Raw genomic sequence first — 15,162 nt, forward strand, 5'->3', positions numbered from 1 at the left:
AGTGCATATGAACTAGGGGTGAGCGGGTTCGGATTTCTGAAATCCGAACCCCCCCGAGCCCCCCCGATCCGAGTCCGATCCGAGTCAGGCTCGACTTTTCCCGCCTGACTCGGATCTGAAATCGAGGCAAAACGTCATCTTCCCGCCTTCCGAGTCTCGCGGGTTTTGGATCCTATATAAGGTACACACGTCGGCGCCATTTTCTCACTCGGCTGTGGACAGTGAAGAGGGAGGGTGGGAGTTAGGGCTGTGTAGTGTAGTGTAGTGTAGTGCTGCTGTTGTCCACTACTTCAAAGTCCATAGGGGCTGGCTGTGTTGTGCTGTGCTGCTGTTGTTAATAGGGGCTGTGTCCACTACTTCAAAGTCCATAGGGGCTGGCTGGACTGTGTTGTGCAGTCAGTTCTCCATAGGGGCTGTGTCCACTCCAAAGTCCTGTGCAGTGTCCCAGTCCTAAAGGAGTGCTGTAGTGTTGTCCAGGGGGTGCTCTGTCCATCAGGGGTGCTCCCCCCAAGTGCTAAAAAAATAATATATTTTCTGTGTTTGTGAATTGTGTGCGCAGTAGCCGCACGTGCATCAACAAAGTAGTGCCAAGCGTGCGCCTGTGTCATAAGTAAAGGGCCGGCTGGCTTGACCGTTAAGGGTGCTGTAACCCCCGAAAGTACACTCCAGTCCAAACCAAAAAAAAAATTATTTTCTGTGTTTGTGAATTGTGTGCGCAGTAGCCGCACGTGCATCAACAAAGTAGTGCCAAGCGTGCGCCTGTGTCATAAGTAAAGGGCCGGCTGGCTTGACCGTTAAGGGTGCTGTAACCCCCGAAAGTACACTCCAGTCCAAACCAAAAAAAATATTATTTTCTGTGTTTGTGAATTGTGTGCGCAGTAGTCGCACGTGCATCAACAAAGTAGTGCCAAGCGTGCGCCTGTGTCATAAGTAAAGGGCCGGCTGGCTTGACCGTTAAGGGTGCTGTAACCCCCGAAAGTACACTCCAGTCCAAACCAAAAAAAAAATTATTTTCTGTGTTTGTGAATTGTGTGCGCAGTAGCCGCACGTGCATCAACAAAGTAGTGCCAAGCGTGCGCCTGTGTCATAAGTAAAGGGCCGGCTGGCTTGACCGTTAAGGGTGCTGTAACCCCCGAAAGTACACTCCAGTCCAAACCAAAAAAAATATTATTTTCTGTGTTTGTGAATTGTGTGCGCAGTAGTCGCACGTGCATCAACAAAGTAGTGCCAAGCGTGCGCCTGTGTCATAAGTAAAGGGCCGGCTGGCTTGACCGTTAAAGGGTGCTGTAACCCCCAAGTACACTCCAGTCCAAACCAAAAAAAAAATTATTTTCTGTGTTTGTGAATTGTGTGCGCAGTAGCCGCACGTGCATCAACAAAGTAGTGCCAAGCGTGCGCCTGTGTCATAAGTAAAGGGCCGGCTGGCTTGACCGTTAAGGGTGCTGTAACCCCCGAAAGTACACTCCAGTCCAAACCAAAAAAAAAATTATTTTCTGTGTTTGTGAATTGTGTGCGCAGTAGCCGCACATGCATCAACAAAGTAGTGCCAAGCGTGCGCCTGTGTCATAAGTAAAGGGCCGGCTGGCTTGACCGTTAAGGGTGCTGTAACCCCCGAAAGTACACTCCAGTCCAAACCAAAAAAAAATTATTTTCTGTGTTTGTGAATTGTGTGCGCAGTAGCCGCACGTGCATCAACAAAGTAGTGCCAAGCGTGCGCCTGTGTCATAAGTAAAGGGCCGGCTGGCTTGACCGTTAAGGGTGCTGTAACCCCCGAAAGTACACTCCAGTCCAAACCAAAAAAAATATTATTTTCTGTGTTTGTGAATTGTGTGCGCAGTAGTCGCACGTGCATCAACAAAGTAGTGCCAAGCGTGCGCCTGTGTCATAAGTAAAGGGCCGGCTGGCTTGACCGTTAAGGGTGCTGTAACCCCCGAAAGTACACTCCAGTCCAAACCAAAAAAAAAATTATTTTCTGTGTTTGTGAATTGTGTGCGCAGTAGCCGCACGTGCATCAACAAAGTAGTGCCAAACGTGCGCCTGTGTCATAAGTAAAGGGCCGGCTGGCTTGACCGTTAAGGGTGCTGTAACCCCCGAAAGTACACTCCAGTCCAAACCCAAAAAAAAATTATTTTCTGTGTTTGTGAATTGTGTGCGCAGTAGCCGCACGTGCATCAACAAAGTAGTGCCAAGCGTGCGCCTGTGTCATAAGTAAAGGGCCGGCTGGCTTGACCGTTAAGGGTGCTGTAACCCCCGAAAGTACACTCCAGTCCAAACCTAAAAAAAAATTATTTTCTGTGTTTGTGAATTGTGTGCGCAGTAGCCGCACGTGCATCAACAAAGTAGTGCCAAGCGTGCGCCTGTGTCATAAGTAAAGGGCCGGCTGGCTTGACCGTTAAAGGGTGCTGTAACCCCCGAAAGTACACTCCAGTCCAAACCAAAAAAAAATTATTTTCTGTGTTTGTGAATTGTGTGCGCAGTAGCCGCACGTGCATCAACAAAGTAGTGCCAAGCGTGCGCCTGTGTCATAAGTAAAGGGCCGGCTGGCTTGACCGTTAAAGGGTGCTGTAACCCCCAAAGTACACTCCAGTCCAAACCAAAAAAAAATTATTTTCTGTGTTTGTGAATTGTGTGCGCAGTAGCCGCACGTGCATCAACAAAGTAGTGCCAAGAGTGCGCCTGTGTCATAAGTAAAGGGCCGGCTGGCTTGACCGTTAAAGGGTGCTGTAACCCACAAAGTACACTCCAGTCCAAACCAAAAAAAAAATTATTTTCTGTGTTTAGCCGCACGTATATATCAAATCGATATAACATAAATGGAGGACCAAACTTTCTCCGATAAAAATAAAATAGAGAAAGATCAAGAACCACTTCCTCCTAGTGCTGAAGCTGCTGCCACTAGTCATGACATAGACGATAACATGCCATCAACGTCGTCTGCCAAGGCCGATGCCCAATGTCATAGTAGAGGGCACATACAATCCCAAATGGCAAAGTTCAGGAAAATGACCTTGAAAAAGACATTTAAATCAGCTGAAGAGAAACGTAAACTTGCCAATATGCCATTTACAACACGGAGTGGCAAGGAACGGCTAAGGTCGATCCCTAGTATGTTCATGACTAGTGGTTCAGCTTCACATGACGATGGAAGCACTCCTCCCACTAAAAAAATCAAAAGAGTTAAGCTGGCAAAAGCACAGCGAAGAACTGTGCTTTCTAAGAAGATATCACAAATCCCCAAGGAGAGTCCAAGTGTGGTGGTGGTTGCGATGCCTGACCTTCCCAGCACTGGACGGGAAGAGGTGGCTCTTTCCACCATTTGCACGCCCCCTGCAAGTGCTGAAAGGAGCACCCACAGTCCACTTGCTGATATGCAAATTGAAGATGTCACTGTTGAAGTACAACAGGATGAGGATACTGGTGTAGCTGGCGCTGAGGAGGAAGTTGGCGAGGAGGATTCTGATGGTGATGTGGTTTGTTTAAATCAGGCTCCGGGGGAGACAGTTGTTGTCCGTGGGATGAAAAAGCCCATCACGGTCATGCCTGGGCAGAAGACCAAACATTCCACCTCTTTGGTCTGGCAATATTTCTATCCAAATCCGGACAACAACTGTCTTGCCATATGTACCATATGTAAAGGTGAAATAAGTAGGGGTAGGGACGTCAACCACCTAGGAACATCCTCCCTTATACGGCACCTGCAGCGCGTTCATAAAAAGTTACTGTCAAGTTCAGAAACTTTGGCTCAGACCGTAAGCAGTCCAGGGACACCTAAATCCCGTTGTCCTGTTGTATCCAAGCGCCTGCAAACCACACCGTCAACTCCCTCCTCGTCAATTTCCTCCTTAGTCAGGATCGGAAGTAGTCCTGCAGGCCATATCACTGGCATGACTGACTCTCCTATCCGGGATTCCTCCGGAGGATCCTGCATTGCTACGCCTACTGCTGCCGCTGCTGCTGTTGCTGCTGCTGCTGGGAGTCGTTCATCATCCCAGAGAGGAAGTAGGAACACCACTACTTTTACTAAACAATTGACCCTCCAACAGTCCTTAGCGAGGAGGATGAAGTACGACAGCAGTCATCCTGAAGCAAAACGTATAACTGAGGCCTTGACTGCTATGTTGGTGTTAGACGTGCGTCCGGTATCCGCCATTAGTGCAGTGGGATTTAGACAATTGATGGAGGTAGTGTGTCCCCGGTTCCAAATCCCGTCTAGATTCCACTTCACTAGGCAGGCGATACCGAGACTGTACAGAAACGTCAGAAAAAGTGTCCTCAGTGTCCTGAAAAATGCCGTTGTACACAATGTCCACTTAACCACGGACATGTGGACAAGTGGAACAGGGCAGACTAAGGACTATATGACTGTGACAGCCCACTGGGTAGATGTATCACCTTACGCAGCAACAGCAGCAGCGTCACCAGTAGCAGCATCTCAGAAACGCCAGCTCGTTACAAGGCAGGCTACGCTGTGTATCACCGGTTTCAGTAAGAGGCACACCGCCGACAACCTCTTAGAGAAACTGAGGGAAATCATCGCCCAGTGGCTTACCCCACTTAGACTCTCCTGGGGATTTGTGATATCTGACAACGCCACCAATATTGTGCGGGCATTACATCTGGGCAAATTCCAGCACGTCCCATGTTTTGCTCACACAATAAACTTGGTGGTGCAGAATTTTCTGAAAAGCGACAGGGGCGTGCAGGAGACGCTTTGGGTGGCCCGAAAAATTTCTGGCCACTTTCGCCATTCAGCGACTGCGTGCCGAAGACTGGAGCGCCAGCAAACACTCTTGAACCTGCCCCGCCATCACCTGAAGCAAGAGGTTGTGACGCGGTGGAACTCAACCCTCTATATGCTTCAGAGGATGGAGGAGCAGCAAAAGGCCATACAAGCCTATACATCCACCTATGACATAGGCAAAGGAGGGGGTATGCACCTGACTCAAGCGCAGTGGAGAATGATTTCCGTGTTGTGCAAGGTTCTTCAGCCCTTCGAACTTGCCACACGTGAAGTCAGTTCAGACACTGCCAGCTTGAGTCAGGTCATTCCCCTCATCAGGCTTTTGCAGAAGCAGCTGGAGAAAGTGAAGGAGGAGCTAAGACGGAGCGATTCCGCTCGGCATGTGGGACTTGTGGATGAAGCCCTTCATTCGCTTTGCCAGGATTCCAGGGTGGTCAATCTGTTGAAATCAGACCACTACATTTTGGCCACCGTGCTCGATCCTAGGTTTAAAGCCTATGTGGTGTCTCTCTTTCCGGCCGACACAAGCCTGCAGAGGTGCAAAGACCTGCTGGTGAACACACTGTCAGCTGAAGCGGAACGTGACACGTCAACGGCTCCTTCTTCATTTTCTCCCGCAACTGGGGCTGCCAGGAAAAAACTTAGGTATCCTAAGCAACCCGCTGGCGGTGATGCAGGGCAGGCAGGACCAAGTTTGGACATCTGGTCCGGACTGAAGGACCTGGCAACAATTTCTGACATGTCTACTGTCACTGCATATGATACTGTCACCATTGACAGAATGGTGGAGGATTACATCGGTGACAGCATCCAAGTAGGCATGTCAGACAGTCCATACCTGTACTGGCAGGAAAAAGAGGCAATTTGGAGGCCCCTGTACAAACTGGCTCTATTTTACCTGAGTTGCCCCCCCTCCAGTGTGTACTCCGAAAGAGTGTTTAGTGCAGCCGGGAACCTTGTCAGCGAAAGGCGTAGGAGGTTGCTTCCACAGAATGTGGAGAAGATGATGTTCATCAAAATGAATTATCAGCTCTTCCAGGGAGACCAGCCTCCAGAACGTACAGAGGGACCTGTGGTGGTGGATTCAAGTGGGGACGAGTTAATACTTTGTGAGGATGAGGATGTACACACTGAAGAGGGTGAGGAATCGGTGGATGAGGAGGATGAGGATGACATCTTGCCTCCGTAGAGCCAGTTTGTGCAGGGACACATTAATTGCCAGCTTGTTTTGTGGGGGCCCAAACGAACCAATCATTTCAGCCACAGTTGTGTGGCAGACCCTGGCGCTGAAATGATTGATTTGTTAAAGTGTGCATGTCCTGTTTATACAACATAAGGGTGGGTGGGAGGGCCCAAGGACAATTCCATCTTGCACCTCTTTTTTTCTTTGCATTATGTACAGTTTGGGGCCTAGTTTTTCTAACTGCCATCCTGTCTGCCACTGCAGTGTCACTCCTAGATGGGTCACGTGTTTGTGCCGCCCACTCGTGTCGCTTAGCATAGTCATCCAGCTACCTCGGTGCAACCTTTTGGACATAAAAACACTATTGTGAGGTGTGAGGTGTTCAGAATAGACTGGAAATGAGTGGAAATTAAGGTTATTGAGGTTAATAATAGCATAGGAGCAGAAAAACCTACAAATTCTGTGATTTTAGCTGTTTTTATGCTTTTTTTCAAAAAAATACAGCTCCAAAACACAAAACCCAGAACACAAAACACGGAAGGGTGGTTTTGGCAAAACCAATCCAGATCCAAAACACGAAGAAAGATCCAGATCCAAAACCAAAACACAAAACACGAAAAGTGGCCGGTGCACACCCCTAATATGAACCAAAGCAGATGTGTGTACTGGTACCTTAAAAACAGTCATGTTTGTGATTTTTTTCTGCCTTCATATCAGGATGATCAGGTAGCAGATGATAATCATTAACTGATGACATTAGAAAAAAAATTACATTTGCTCCAGGAGAGGCTTGAACTCACAACCTCAGCATTGCTCAACAGATACTGTCTTATAAGTACCGCGCGCTGACCGATTGCGCCACAGGAGCACATGGTCAAAGTGTATTATTTTTAGTTGAGTGATTTTAGCATCGAGTTGACTAAGTATATTAACTTGGTTTATTAATTTTAAATTAGTTACTTTGTAAATCCACTAAACTACTGCACCCAATACTAAAGTACCTAATAAAAGTAATATTCTAATCATAAGTTAATCAATTATATTGTGCATTTGTGTTATTGCCCAGTTTTATGTATCCTTAGGTGTATATTGCAATGAATTCATGCCATTGCTGTACAGTTCAATATTATCAAAATTGTAAAATAATTCCTGTTTATAAATAATTTCTGTTTATTTATCTTAAATAATATTTGCTATAAATATATGTAACTTCAATGTTGCATAGGGAAAATATACACTATAATACCAAAAAGTGCAGTATCTTTAAATAAAAATAAGTTAAATCTCACTTGTGCTCTATATTTAAAGGTAAACATTGTTTTTTTGGTCTGTAGCACCTAAATTGTCAGTAAAGTCAGTGTCCAAAGAAATATAAAAAGCAGAAAATTACCCTTTTGATGACATGGATGAAAGGACTTCAAGAAACCCATCAGCAATTGCCATAGACATTGTTATTTTGTAGCCACTCTGATATTAAATTGCAATTAAAACTTAATAGGTATGTTTTGGTATATATGGATTTCATGCAATACCATTAAGACAGTCACCTGCATTGAAAAAAAGCATAACTTCTAGAATGAGAATGAGCATCAAAGGAACATGCATCCTAGATGAGACTTGAAGCCACTGTCCCAGGTGATAGCAAACTTATCCAGAAACTAATCCACAATGTCATCAGGATAAATGTCTGCTTTTAGATACAGGGCCATAATTTTGCAAGCTGAACAGTACCGGATTGTTAAGCAGATAAAAGTTTCTGGTGGAGCCATTTGTGCAGTATCAAGCAAGAATAAAGGGAACATCTCCAGTAATTATATGGATGAAATAAAGCCCAGATGAGACTTGAAACCACAATCCCTAGCGTAGGAGGCCAGTGCCTTATCCATTAGGCCAGTGGGGCTTAGTAACATCTTTGTGTGAAACTGATTTTTTCATTAGTATAATCATTAATTGTTGCGATATAGGAAAGCCGTTTATTTGTGTTCTTTGCTTTACAAATCCCAGCATGAAATGTGATTGTACTAACCAGACCTAATAGTGTGGACACTCATGTTATATTGCAGCAAAACAGATTGATGCAACTCTTTTACCAATAAAGAGGTAGTCTTTTGCATTCCATTTTGTTGACTAACTAAAGTAATGTTTACAGTGCATATGAACCAAAGCAGATGTGTGTACTGGTACCTTAAAAACAGTCATGTTTGTGATTTTTTTCTGCCTTCATATCAGGATGTTCAGCTAGCAGATGATAATCATTAACTGATGACATTAGAAAAAAAATTACATTTGCTCCAGGTGAGGGTTGAACTCACAACCTCAGCATTGCTCAACAGATACTGTCTTATAAGTACAACGCGCTGACCGATTGCGCCACAGGAGCACATGGTCAAACTGTATTATTTTTAGTTGAGTGATTTTAGCATCGAGTTGACTAAGTATATTAACTTGGTTTATTAATTTTAAATTAGTTACTTTTTAAATCCACTAAACTTCTGCACCCAATACTAAAGTACCTAATAAAAGTAATATTCTAATCATAAGTTAATCAATTATATTGTGCATTTGTGTTATTGCCCAGTTTTATGTATCCTTAGGTGTATATTGCAATGAATTCATGCCATTGCTGTACAGTTCAATTTTATCAAAATTGTAAAATAATTCCTGTTTATAAATAATTCCTGTTTATTTATCTTAAATAATATTTGCTATAAATATATGTAACTTCAATGTTGCATAGGGAAAATATACACTATAATACCAAAAAGTGCAGTATCTTTAAATAAAAATAAGTTAAATCTCACTTGTGCTCTATATTTAAAGGTAAACATTGTTTTTTTGGTCTGTAGCACCTAAATTGTCAGTAAAGTCAGTGTCCAAAGAAATATAAAAAGCAGAAAATTACCCTTTTGATGACATGGATGAAAGGACTTCAAGAAACCCATCAGCAATTGCCATAGACATTGTTATTTTGTAGCCACTCTGATATTAAATTGCAATTAAAACTTAATAGGTATGTTTTGGTATATATGGATTTCATGCAATACCATTAAGACAGTCACCTGCATTGAAAAAAAGCATAACTTCTAGAATGAGAATGAGCATCAAAGGAACATGCATCCTAGATGAGACTTGAAGCCACTGTCCCAGGTGATAGCAAATTTATCCGGAAACTAATCCACAATGTCATCAGGATAAATGTCTGCTTTTAGATACAGGGCCATAATTTTGCAAGCTGAACAGTACCGGATTGTTAAGCAGATAAAAGTTTCTGGTGGAGCCATTTGTGCAGTATCAAGCAAGAATAAAGTGAACATCTCCAGTAATTATATGGATGAAATAAAGCCCAGATGAGACTTGAAACCACAATCCCTAGCTTAGGAGGCCAGTGCCTTATCCATTAGGCCAGTGGGGCTTAGTAACATCTTTGTGTGAAACTGATTTTTTCATTAGTATAATCATTAATTGTTGCGATATAGGAAAGCCGTTTATTTGGGTTCTTTGCTTTACAAATCCCAGCATGAAATGTGATTGTACTAACCAGACCTAATAGTGTGGACCCTCATGTTACATTGCAGCAAAACAGATTGATGCAACTCTTTTTCCAATAAAGAGGTAGTCTTTTGCATTCCATTTTGTTGACTAACTAAAGTAATGTTTACAGTGCATATGAACCAAAGCAGATGTGTGTACTGGTACCTTAAAAACAGTCATGTTTGTGATTTTTTTCTGCCTTCATATCAGGATGTTCAGGTAGCAGATGATAATCATTAACTGATGACATTAGAAAAAAAATTACATTTGCTCCAGGTGAGGCTTGAACTCACAACCTCGGCATTGCTCAACAGATACTTTCTTATAAGTACTGCGCGCTGACCGATTGCACCACAGGAGCACATGGTCAAAGTGTATTATTTTTAGTTGAGTGATTTTAGCATCGAGTTGACTAAGTATATTAACTTGGTTTATTAATTTTAAATTAGTTACTTTTTAAATCCACTAAACTACTGCACCCAATACTAAAGTACCTAATAAAAGTAATATTCTAATCATAAGTTAATCAATTATATTGTGCATTTGTGTTATTGCCCAGTTTTATGTATCCTTAGGTGTATATTGCAATGAATTCATGCCATTGCTGTACAGTTTAATATTATCAAAATTGTAAAATAATTCCAGTTTATAAATAATTCCTGTTTATTTATCTTAAATAATATTTGCTATAAATATATGTAACTTCAATGTTGCATAGGGAAAATATACACTATAATACCAAAAAGTGCAGTATCTTTAAATAAAAATAAGTTAAATCTCACTTGTGCTCTATATTTAAAGGTAAACATTGTTTTTTTGGTCTGTAGCACCTAAATTGTCAGTATAGTCAGTGTCCAAAGAAATATAAAAAGCAGAAAATTACCCTTTTGATGACATGGATGAAAGGACTTCAAGAAACCCATCAGCAATTGCCATAGACATTGTTATTTTGTAGCCACTCTGATATTAAATTGCAATTAAAACTTAATAGGTATGTTTTGGTATATATGGATTTCATGCAATACCATTAAGACAGTCACCTGCATTGAAAAAAAGCATAACTTCTAGAATGAGAATGAGCATCAAAGGAACATGCATCCTAGATGAGACTTGAAGCCACTGTCCCAGGTGATAGCAAACTTATCCGGAAACTAATCCACAATGTCATCAGGATAAATGTCTGCTTTTAGATACTGGGCCATAATTTTGCAAGCTGAACAGTACCGGATTGTTAAGCAGATAAAAGTTTCTGGTGGAGCCATTTGTGCAGTATCAAGCAAGAATAAAGGGAACTTCTCCAGTAATTATATGGATGAAATAAAGCCCAGATGAGACTTGAAACCACAATCCCTAGCTTAGGAGGCCAGTGCCTTATCCATTAGGCCAGTGGGGCTTAGTAACATCTTTGAGTGAAACTGATTTTTTCATTAGTATAATCATTAATTGTTGCAATATAGGAAAGCCGTTTATTTGTGTTCTTTGCTTTACAAATCCCAGCATGAAATGTGATTGTACTAACCAGACCTAATAGTGTGGACCCTCATGTTACATTGCAGCAAAACAGATTGATGCAAGTCTTTTACCAATAAAGAGCTAGTCTTTTGCATTCCATTTTGTTGACTAACTAAAGTAATTATTACAGTGCATATGAACCAAAGCAGATGTGTGTACTGGTACCTTAAAAACAGTCATGTTTGTGATTTTTTTCTGCCTTCATATCAGGATGTTCAGGTAGCAGATGATAATCATTAACTGATGACATTAGAAAAAAAATTACATTTGCTCCAGGTAAGGCTTGAAGTCACAACCTCGGCATTGCTCAACAGATACTGTCTTATAAGTACCGCGCGCTAACCGATTGCGCCACAGGAGCACATGGTCAAAGTGTATTATTTTTAGTTGAGTGATTTTAGCATCGAGTTGACTAAGTATATTAACTTGGTTTATTAATTTTAAATTAGTTACTTTTTAAATCCACTAAACTACTGCACCCAATACTAAAGTACCTAATAAAAGTAATATTCTAATCATAAGTTAATCAATTATATTGTGCATTTGTGTTATTGCCCAGTTTTATGTATCCTTAGGTGTATATTGCAATGAATTCATGCCATTGCTGTACAGTTCAATATTATCAAAATTGTAAAATAATTCCTGTTTATAAATAATTCCTGTTTATTTATCTTAAATAATATTTGCTATAAATATATGTAACTTCAATGTTGCATAGGGAAAATATACACTATAATACCAAAAAGTGCAGTATCTTTAAATAAAAATAAGTTAAATCTCACTTGTGCTCTATATTTAAAGGTAAACATTGTTTTTTTGGTCTGTAGCACCTAAATTGTCAGTATAGTCAGTGTCCAAAGAAATATAAAAAGCAGAAAATTACCCTTTTGATGACATGGATGAAAGGACTTCAAGAAACCCATCAGCAATTGCCATAGACATTGTTATTTTGTAGCCACTCTGATATTAAATTGCAATTAAAACTTAATAGGTATGTTTTGGTATATACGGATTTCATGCAATACCATTAAGACAGTCACCTACATTGAAAAAAAGCATAACTTCTAGAATGAGAATGAGCATCAAAGGAACATGCATCCTAGATGAGACTTGCCACTGTCCCAGGTGATAGCAAACTTATCCGGAAACTAATCCACAATGTCATCAGGATAAATGTCTGCTTTTAGATACAGGGCCATAATTTTGCAAGCTGAACAGTACCGGATTGTTAAGCAGATAAAAGTTTCTGGTGGAGCCATTTGTGCAGTATCAAGCAAGAATAAAGGGAACATCTCCAGTAATTATATGGATGAAATAAAGCCCAGATGAGACTTGAAACCACAATCCCTAGCTTAGGAGGCCAGTGCCTTATCCATTAGGCCAGTGGTGCTTAGTAACATCTTTGTGTGAAACTGATTTTTTCATTAGTATAATCATTAATTGTTGCAATATAGGAAAGCCGTTTATTTGTGTTCTTTGCTTTACAAATCCCAGCATGAAATGTGATTGTACTAACCAGACCTAATAGTGTGGACCCTCATGTTACATTGCAGCAAAACAGATTGATGCAAGTCTTTTACCAATAAAGAGCTAGTCTTTTGCATTCCATTTTGTTGACTAACTAAAGTAATTATTACAGTGCATATGAACCAAAGCAGATGTGTGTACTGGTACCTTAAAAACAGTCATGTTTGTGATTTTTTTCTGCCTTCATATCAGGATGTTCAGGTAGCAGATGATAATCATTAACTGATGACATTAGAAAAAAAATTACATTTGCTCCAGGTGAGGCTTGAACTCACAACCTCGGCATTGCTCAACAGATACTGTCTTATAAGTACTGCGCGCTGACCGATTGCACCACAGGAGCACATGGTCAAAGTGTATTATTTTTAGTTGAGTGATTTTAGCATCGAGTTGACTAAGTATATTAACTTGGTTTATTAATTTTAAATTAGTTACTTTTTAAATCCACTAAACTACTGCACCCAATACTAAAGTACCTAATAAAAGTAATATTCTAATCATAAGTTAATCAATTATATTGTGCATTTGTGTTATTGCCCAGTTTTATGTATCCTTAGGTGTATATTGCAATGAATTCATGCCATTGCTGTACAGTTCAATATTATCAAAATTGTAAAATAATTCCTGTTTATAAATAATTCCTGTTTATTTATCTTAAATAATATTTGCTATAAATATATGTAACTTCAATGTTGCATAGGGAAAATATACACTATAATACCAAAAAGTGCAGTATCTTTAAATAAAAATAAGTTAAATCTCACTTGTGCTCTATATTTAAAGGTAAACATTGTTTTTTTGGTCTGTAGCACCTAAATTGTCAGTATAGTCAGTGTCCAAAGAAATATAAAAAGCAGAAAATTACCCTTTTGATGACATGGATGAAAGGACTTCAAGAAACCCATCAGCAATTGCCATAGACATTGTTATTTTGTAGCCACTCTGATATTAAATTGCAATTAAAACTTAATAGGTATGTTTTGGTATATATGGATTTCATGCAATACCATTAAGACAGTCACCTGCATTGAAAAAAAGCATAACTTCTAGAATGAGAATGAGCATCAAAGGAACATGCATCCTAGATGAGACTTGAAGCCACTGTCCCAGGTGATAGCAAACTTATCCGGAAACTAATCCACAATGTCATCAGGATAAATGTCTGCTTTTAGATACAGGGCCATAATTTTGCAAGCTGAACAGTACCGGATTGTTAAGCAGATAAAAGTTTCTGGTGGAGCCATTTGTGCAGTATCAAGCAAGAATAAAGGGAACATCTCCAGTAATTATATGGATGAAATAAAGCCCAGATGAGACTTGAAACCACAATCCCTAGCTTAGGAGGCCAGTGCCTTATCCATTAGGCCGGTGGGGCTTAGTAACATCTTTGTGTGAAACTGATTTTTTCATTAGTATAATCATTAATTGTTGCGATATAGGAAAGCCGTTTATTTGTGTTCTTTGCTTTACAAATCCCAGCATGAAATGTGATTGTACTAACCAGACCTAATAGTGTGGACCCTCATGTTACATTGCAGCAAAACAGATTGATGCAACTCTTTTACCAATAAAGAGGTAGTCTTTTGCATTCCATTTTGTTGACTAACTAAAGTAATGTTTACAGTGCATATGAACCAAAGCAGATGTGTGTACTGGTACCTTAAAAACAGTCATGTTTGTGATTTTTTTCTGCCTTCATATCAGGATGTTCAGGTAGCAGATGATAATCATTAACTGATGACATTAGAAAAAAAATTACAATTGCTCCAGGTGAGGCTTGAACTCACAACCTCGGCATTGCTCAACAGATACTGTCTTATAAGTACCGCGCGCTAACCGATTGCGCCACAGGAGCACATGGTCAAAGTGTATTATTTTTAGTTGAGTGATTTTAGCATCGAGTTGACTAAGTATATTAACTTGGTTTATTAATTTTAAATTAGTTACTTTTTAAATCCACTAAACTACTGCACCCAATACTAAAGTACCTAATAAAAGTAATATTCTAATCATAAGTTAATCAATTATATTGTGCATTTGTGTTATTGCCCAGTTTTATGTATCCTTAGGTGTATATTGCAATGAATTCATGCCATTGCTGTAGAGTTCAATATTATCAAAATTGTAAAATAATTCCTGTTTATAAATAATTCCTGTTTATTTATCTTAAATAATATTTGCTATAAATATATGTAACTTCAATGTTGCATAGGGAAAATATACACTATAATACCAAAAAGTGCAGTATCTTTAAATAAAAATAAGTTAAATCTCACTTGTGCTCTATATTTAAAGGTAAACATTGTTTTTTTGGTCTGTAGCACCTAAATTGTCAGTAAAGTCAGTGTCCAAAGAAATATAAAAAGCAGAAAATTACCCTTTTGATGACATGGATGAAAGGACTTCAAGAAACCCATCAGCAATTGCCATAGACATTGTTATTTTGTAGCCACTCTGATATTAAATTGCAATTAAAACTTAATAGGTATGTTTTGGTATATATGGATTTCATGCAATACCATTAAGACAGTCACCTGCATTGAAAAAAAGCATAACTTCTAGAATGAGAATGAGCATCAAAGGAACATGCATCCAAGATGAGACTTGAAGCCACTGTCCCAGGTGATAGCAAACTTATCCGGAAACTAATCCACAATGTCATCAGGAT

The 15,162-nt window shown here is 40.1% G+C and overlaps 5 non-coding genes across 5 annotated transcripts; all 5 read right to left on the reverse strand.

Moving 5' to 3' along the window:
• Positions 1-6,699: 6,699 nt before the first annotated feature.
• Positions 6,700-6,792, reverse strand: TRNAI-UAU (transfer RNA isoleucine (anticodon UAU)). Its single transcript is given in 2 exon segments — positions 6,700-6,735; positions 6,755-6,792. It is a non-coding gene; the product is annotated as a tRNA-Ile (tRNA).
• A 1,419-nt stretch (positions 6,793-8,211) lies between these two features.
• TRNAI-UAU (transfer RNA isoleucine (anticodon UAU)) lies at positions 8,212-8,304 on the reverse strand. Its single transcript is given in 2 exon segments — positions 8,212-8,247; positions 8,267-8,304. It is a non-coding gene; the product is annotated as a tRNA-Ile (tRNA).
• A 1,419-nt stretch (positions 8,305-9,723) lies between these two features.
• Positions 9,724-9,816, reverse strand: TRNAI-UAU (transfer RNA isoleucine (anticodon UAU)). The gene is given in 2 exon segments: positions 9,724-9,759; positions 9,779-9,816. It is a non-coding gene; the product is annotated as a tRNA-Ile (tRNA).
• A 2,928-nt stretch (positions 9,817-12,744) lies between these two features.
• TRNAI-UAU (transfer RNA isoleucine (anticodon UAU)) lies at positions 12,745-12,837 on the reverse strand. Its single transcript is given in 2 exon segments — positions 12,745-12,780; positions 12,800-12,837. It is a non-coding gene; the product is annotated as a tRNA-Ile (tRNA).
• Positions 12,838-14,256: 1,419 nt separating this feature from the next.
• TRNAI-UAU (transfer RNA isoleucine (anticodon UAU)) lies at positions 14,257-14,349 on the reverse strand. The gene is given in 2 exon segments: positions 14,257-14,292; positions 14,312-14,349. It is a non-coding gene; the product is annotated as a tRNA-Ile (tRNA).
• Positions 14,350-15,162: the final 813 nt, after the last annotated feature.

Source organism: Taudactylus pleione, unplaced genomic scaffold (genome assembly GCF_031769625.1).
Source record: "Taudactylus pleione unplaced genomic scaffold, aTauple2 ptg000473l, whole genome shotgun sequence".
Taxonomy (NCBI): Eukaryota; Metazoa; Chordata; class Amphibia; order Anura; family Myobatrachidae; genus Taudactylus; species Taudactylus pleione.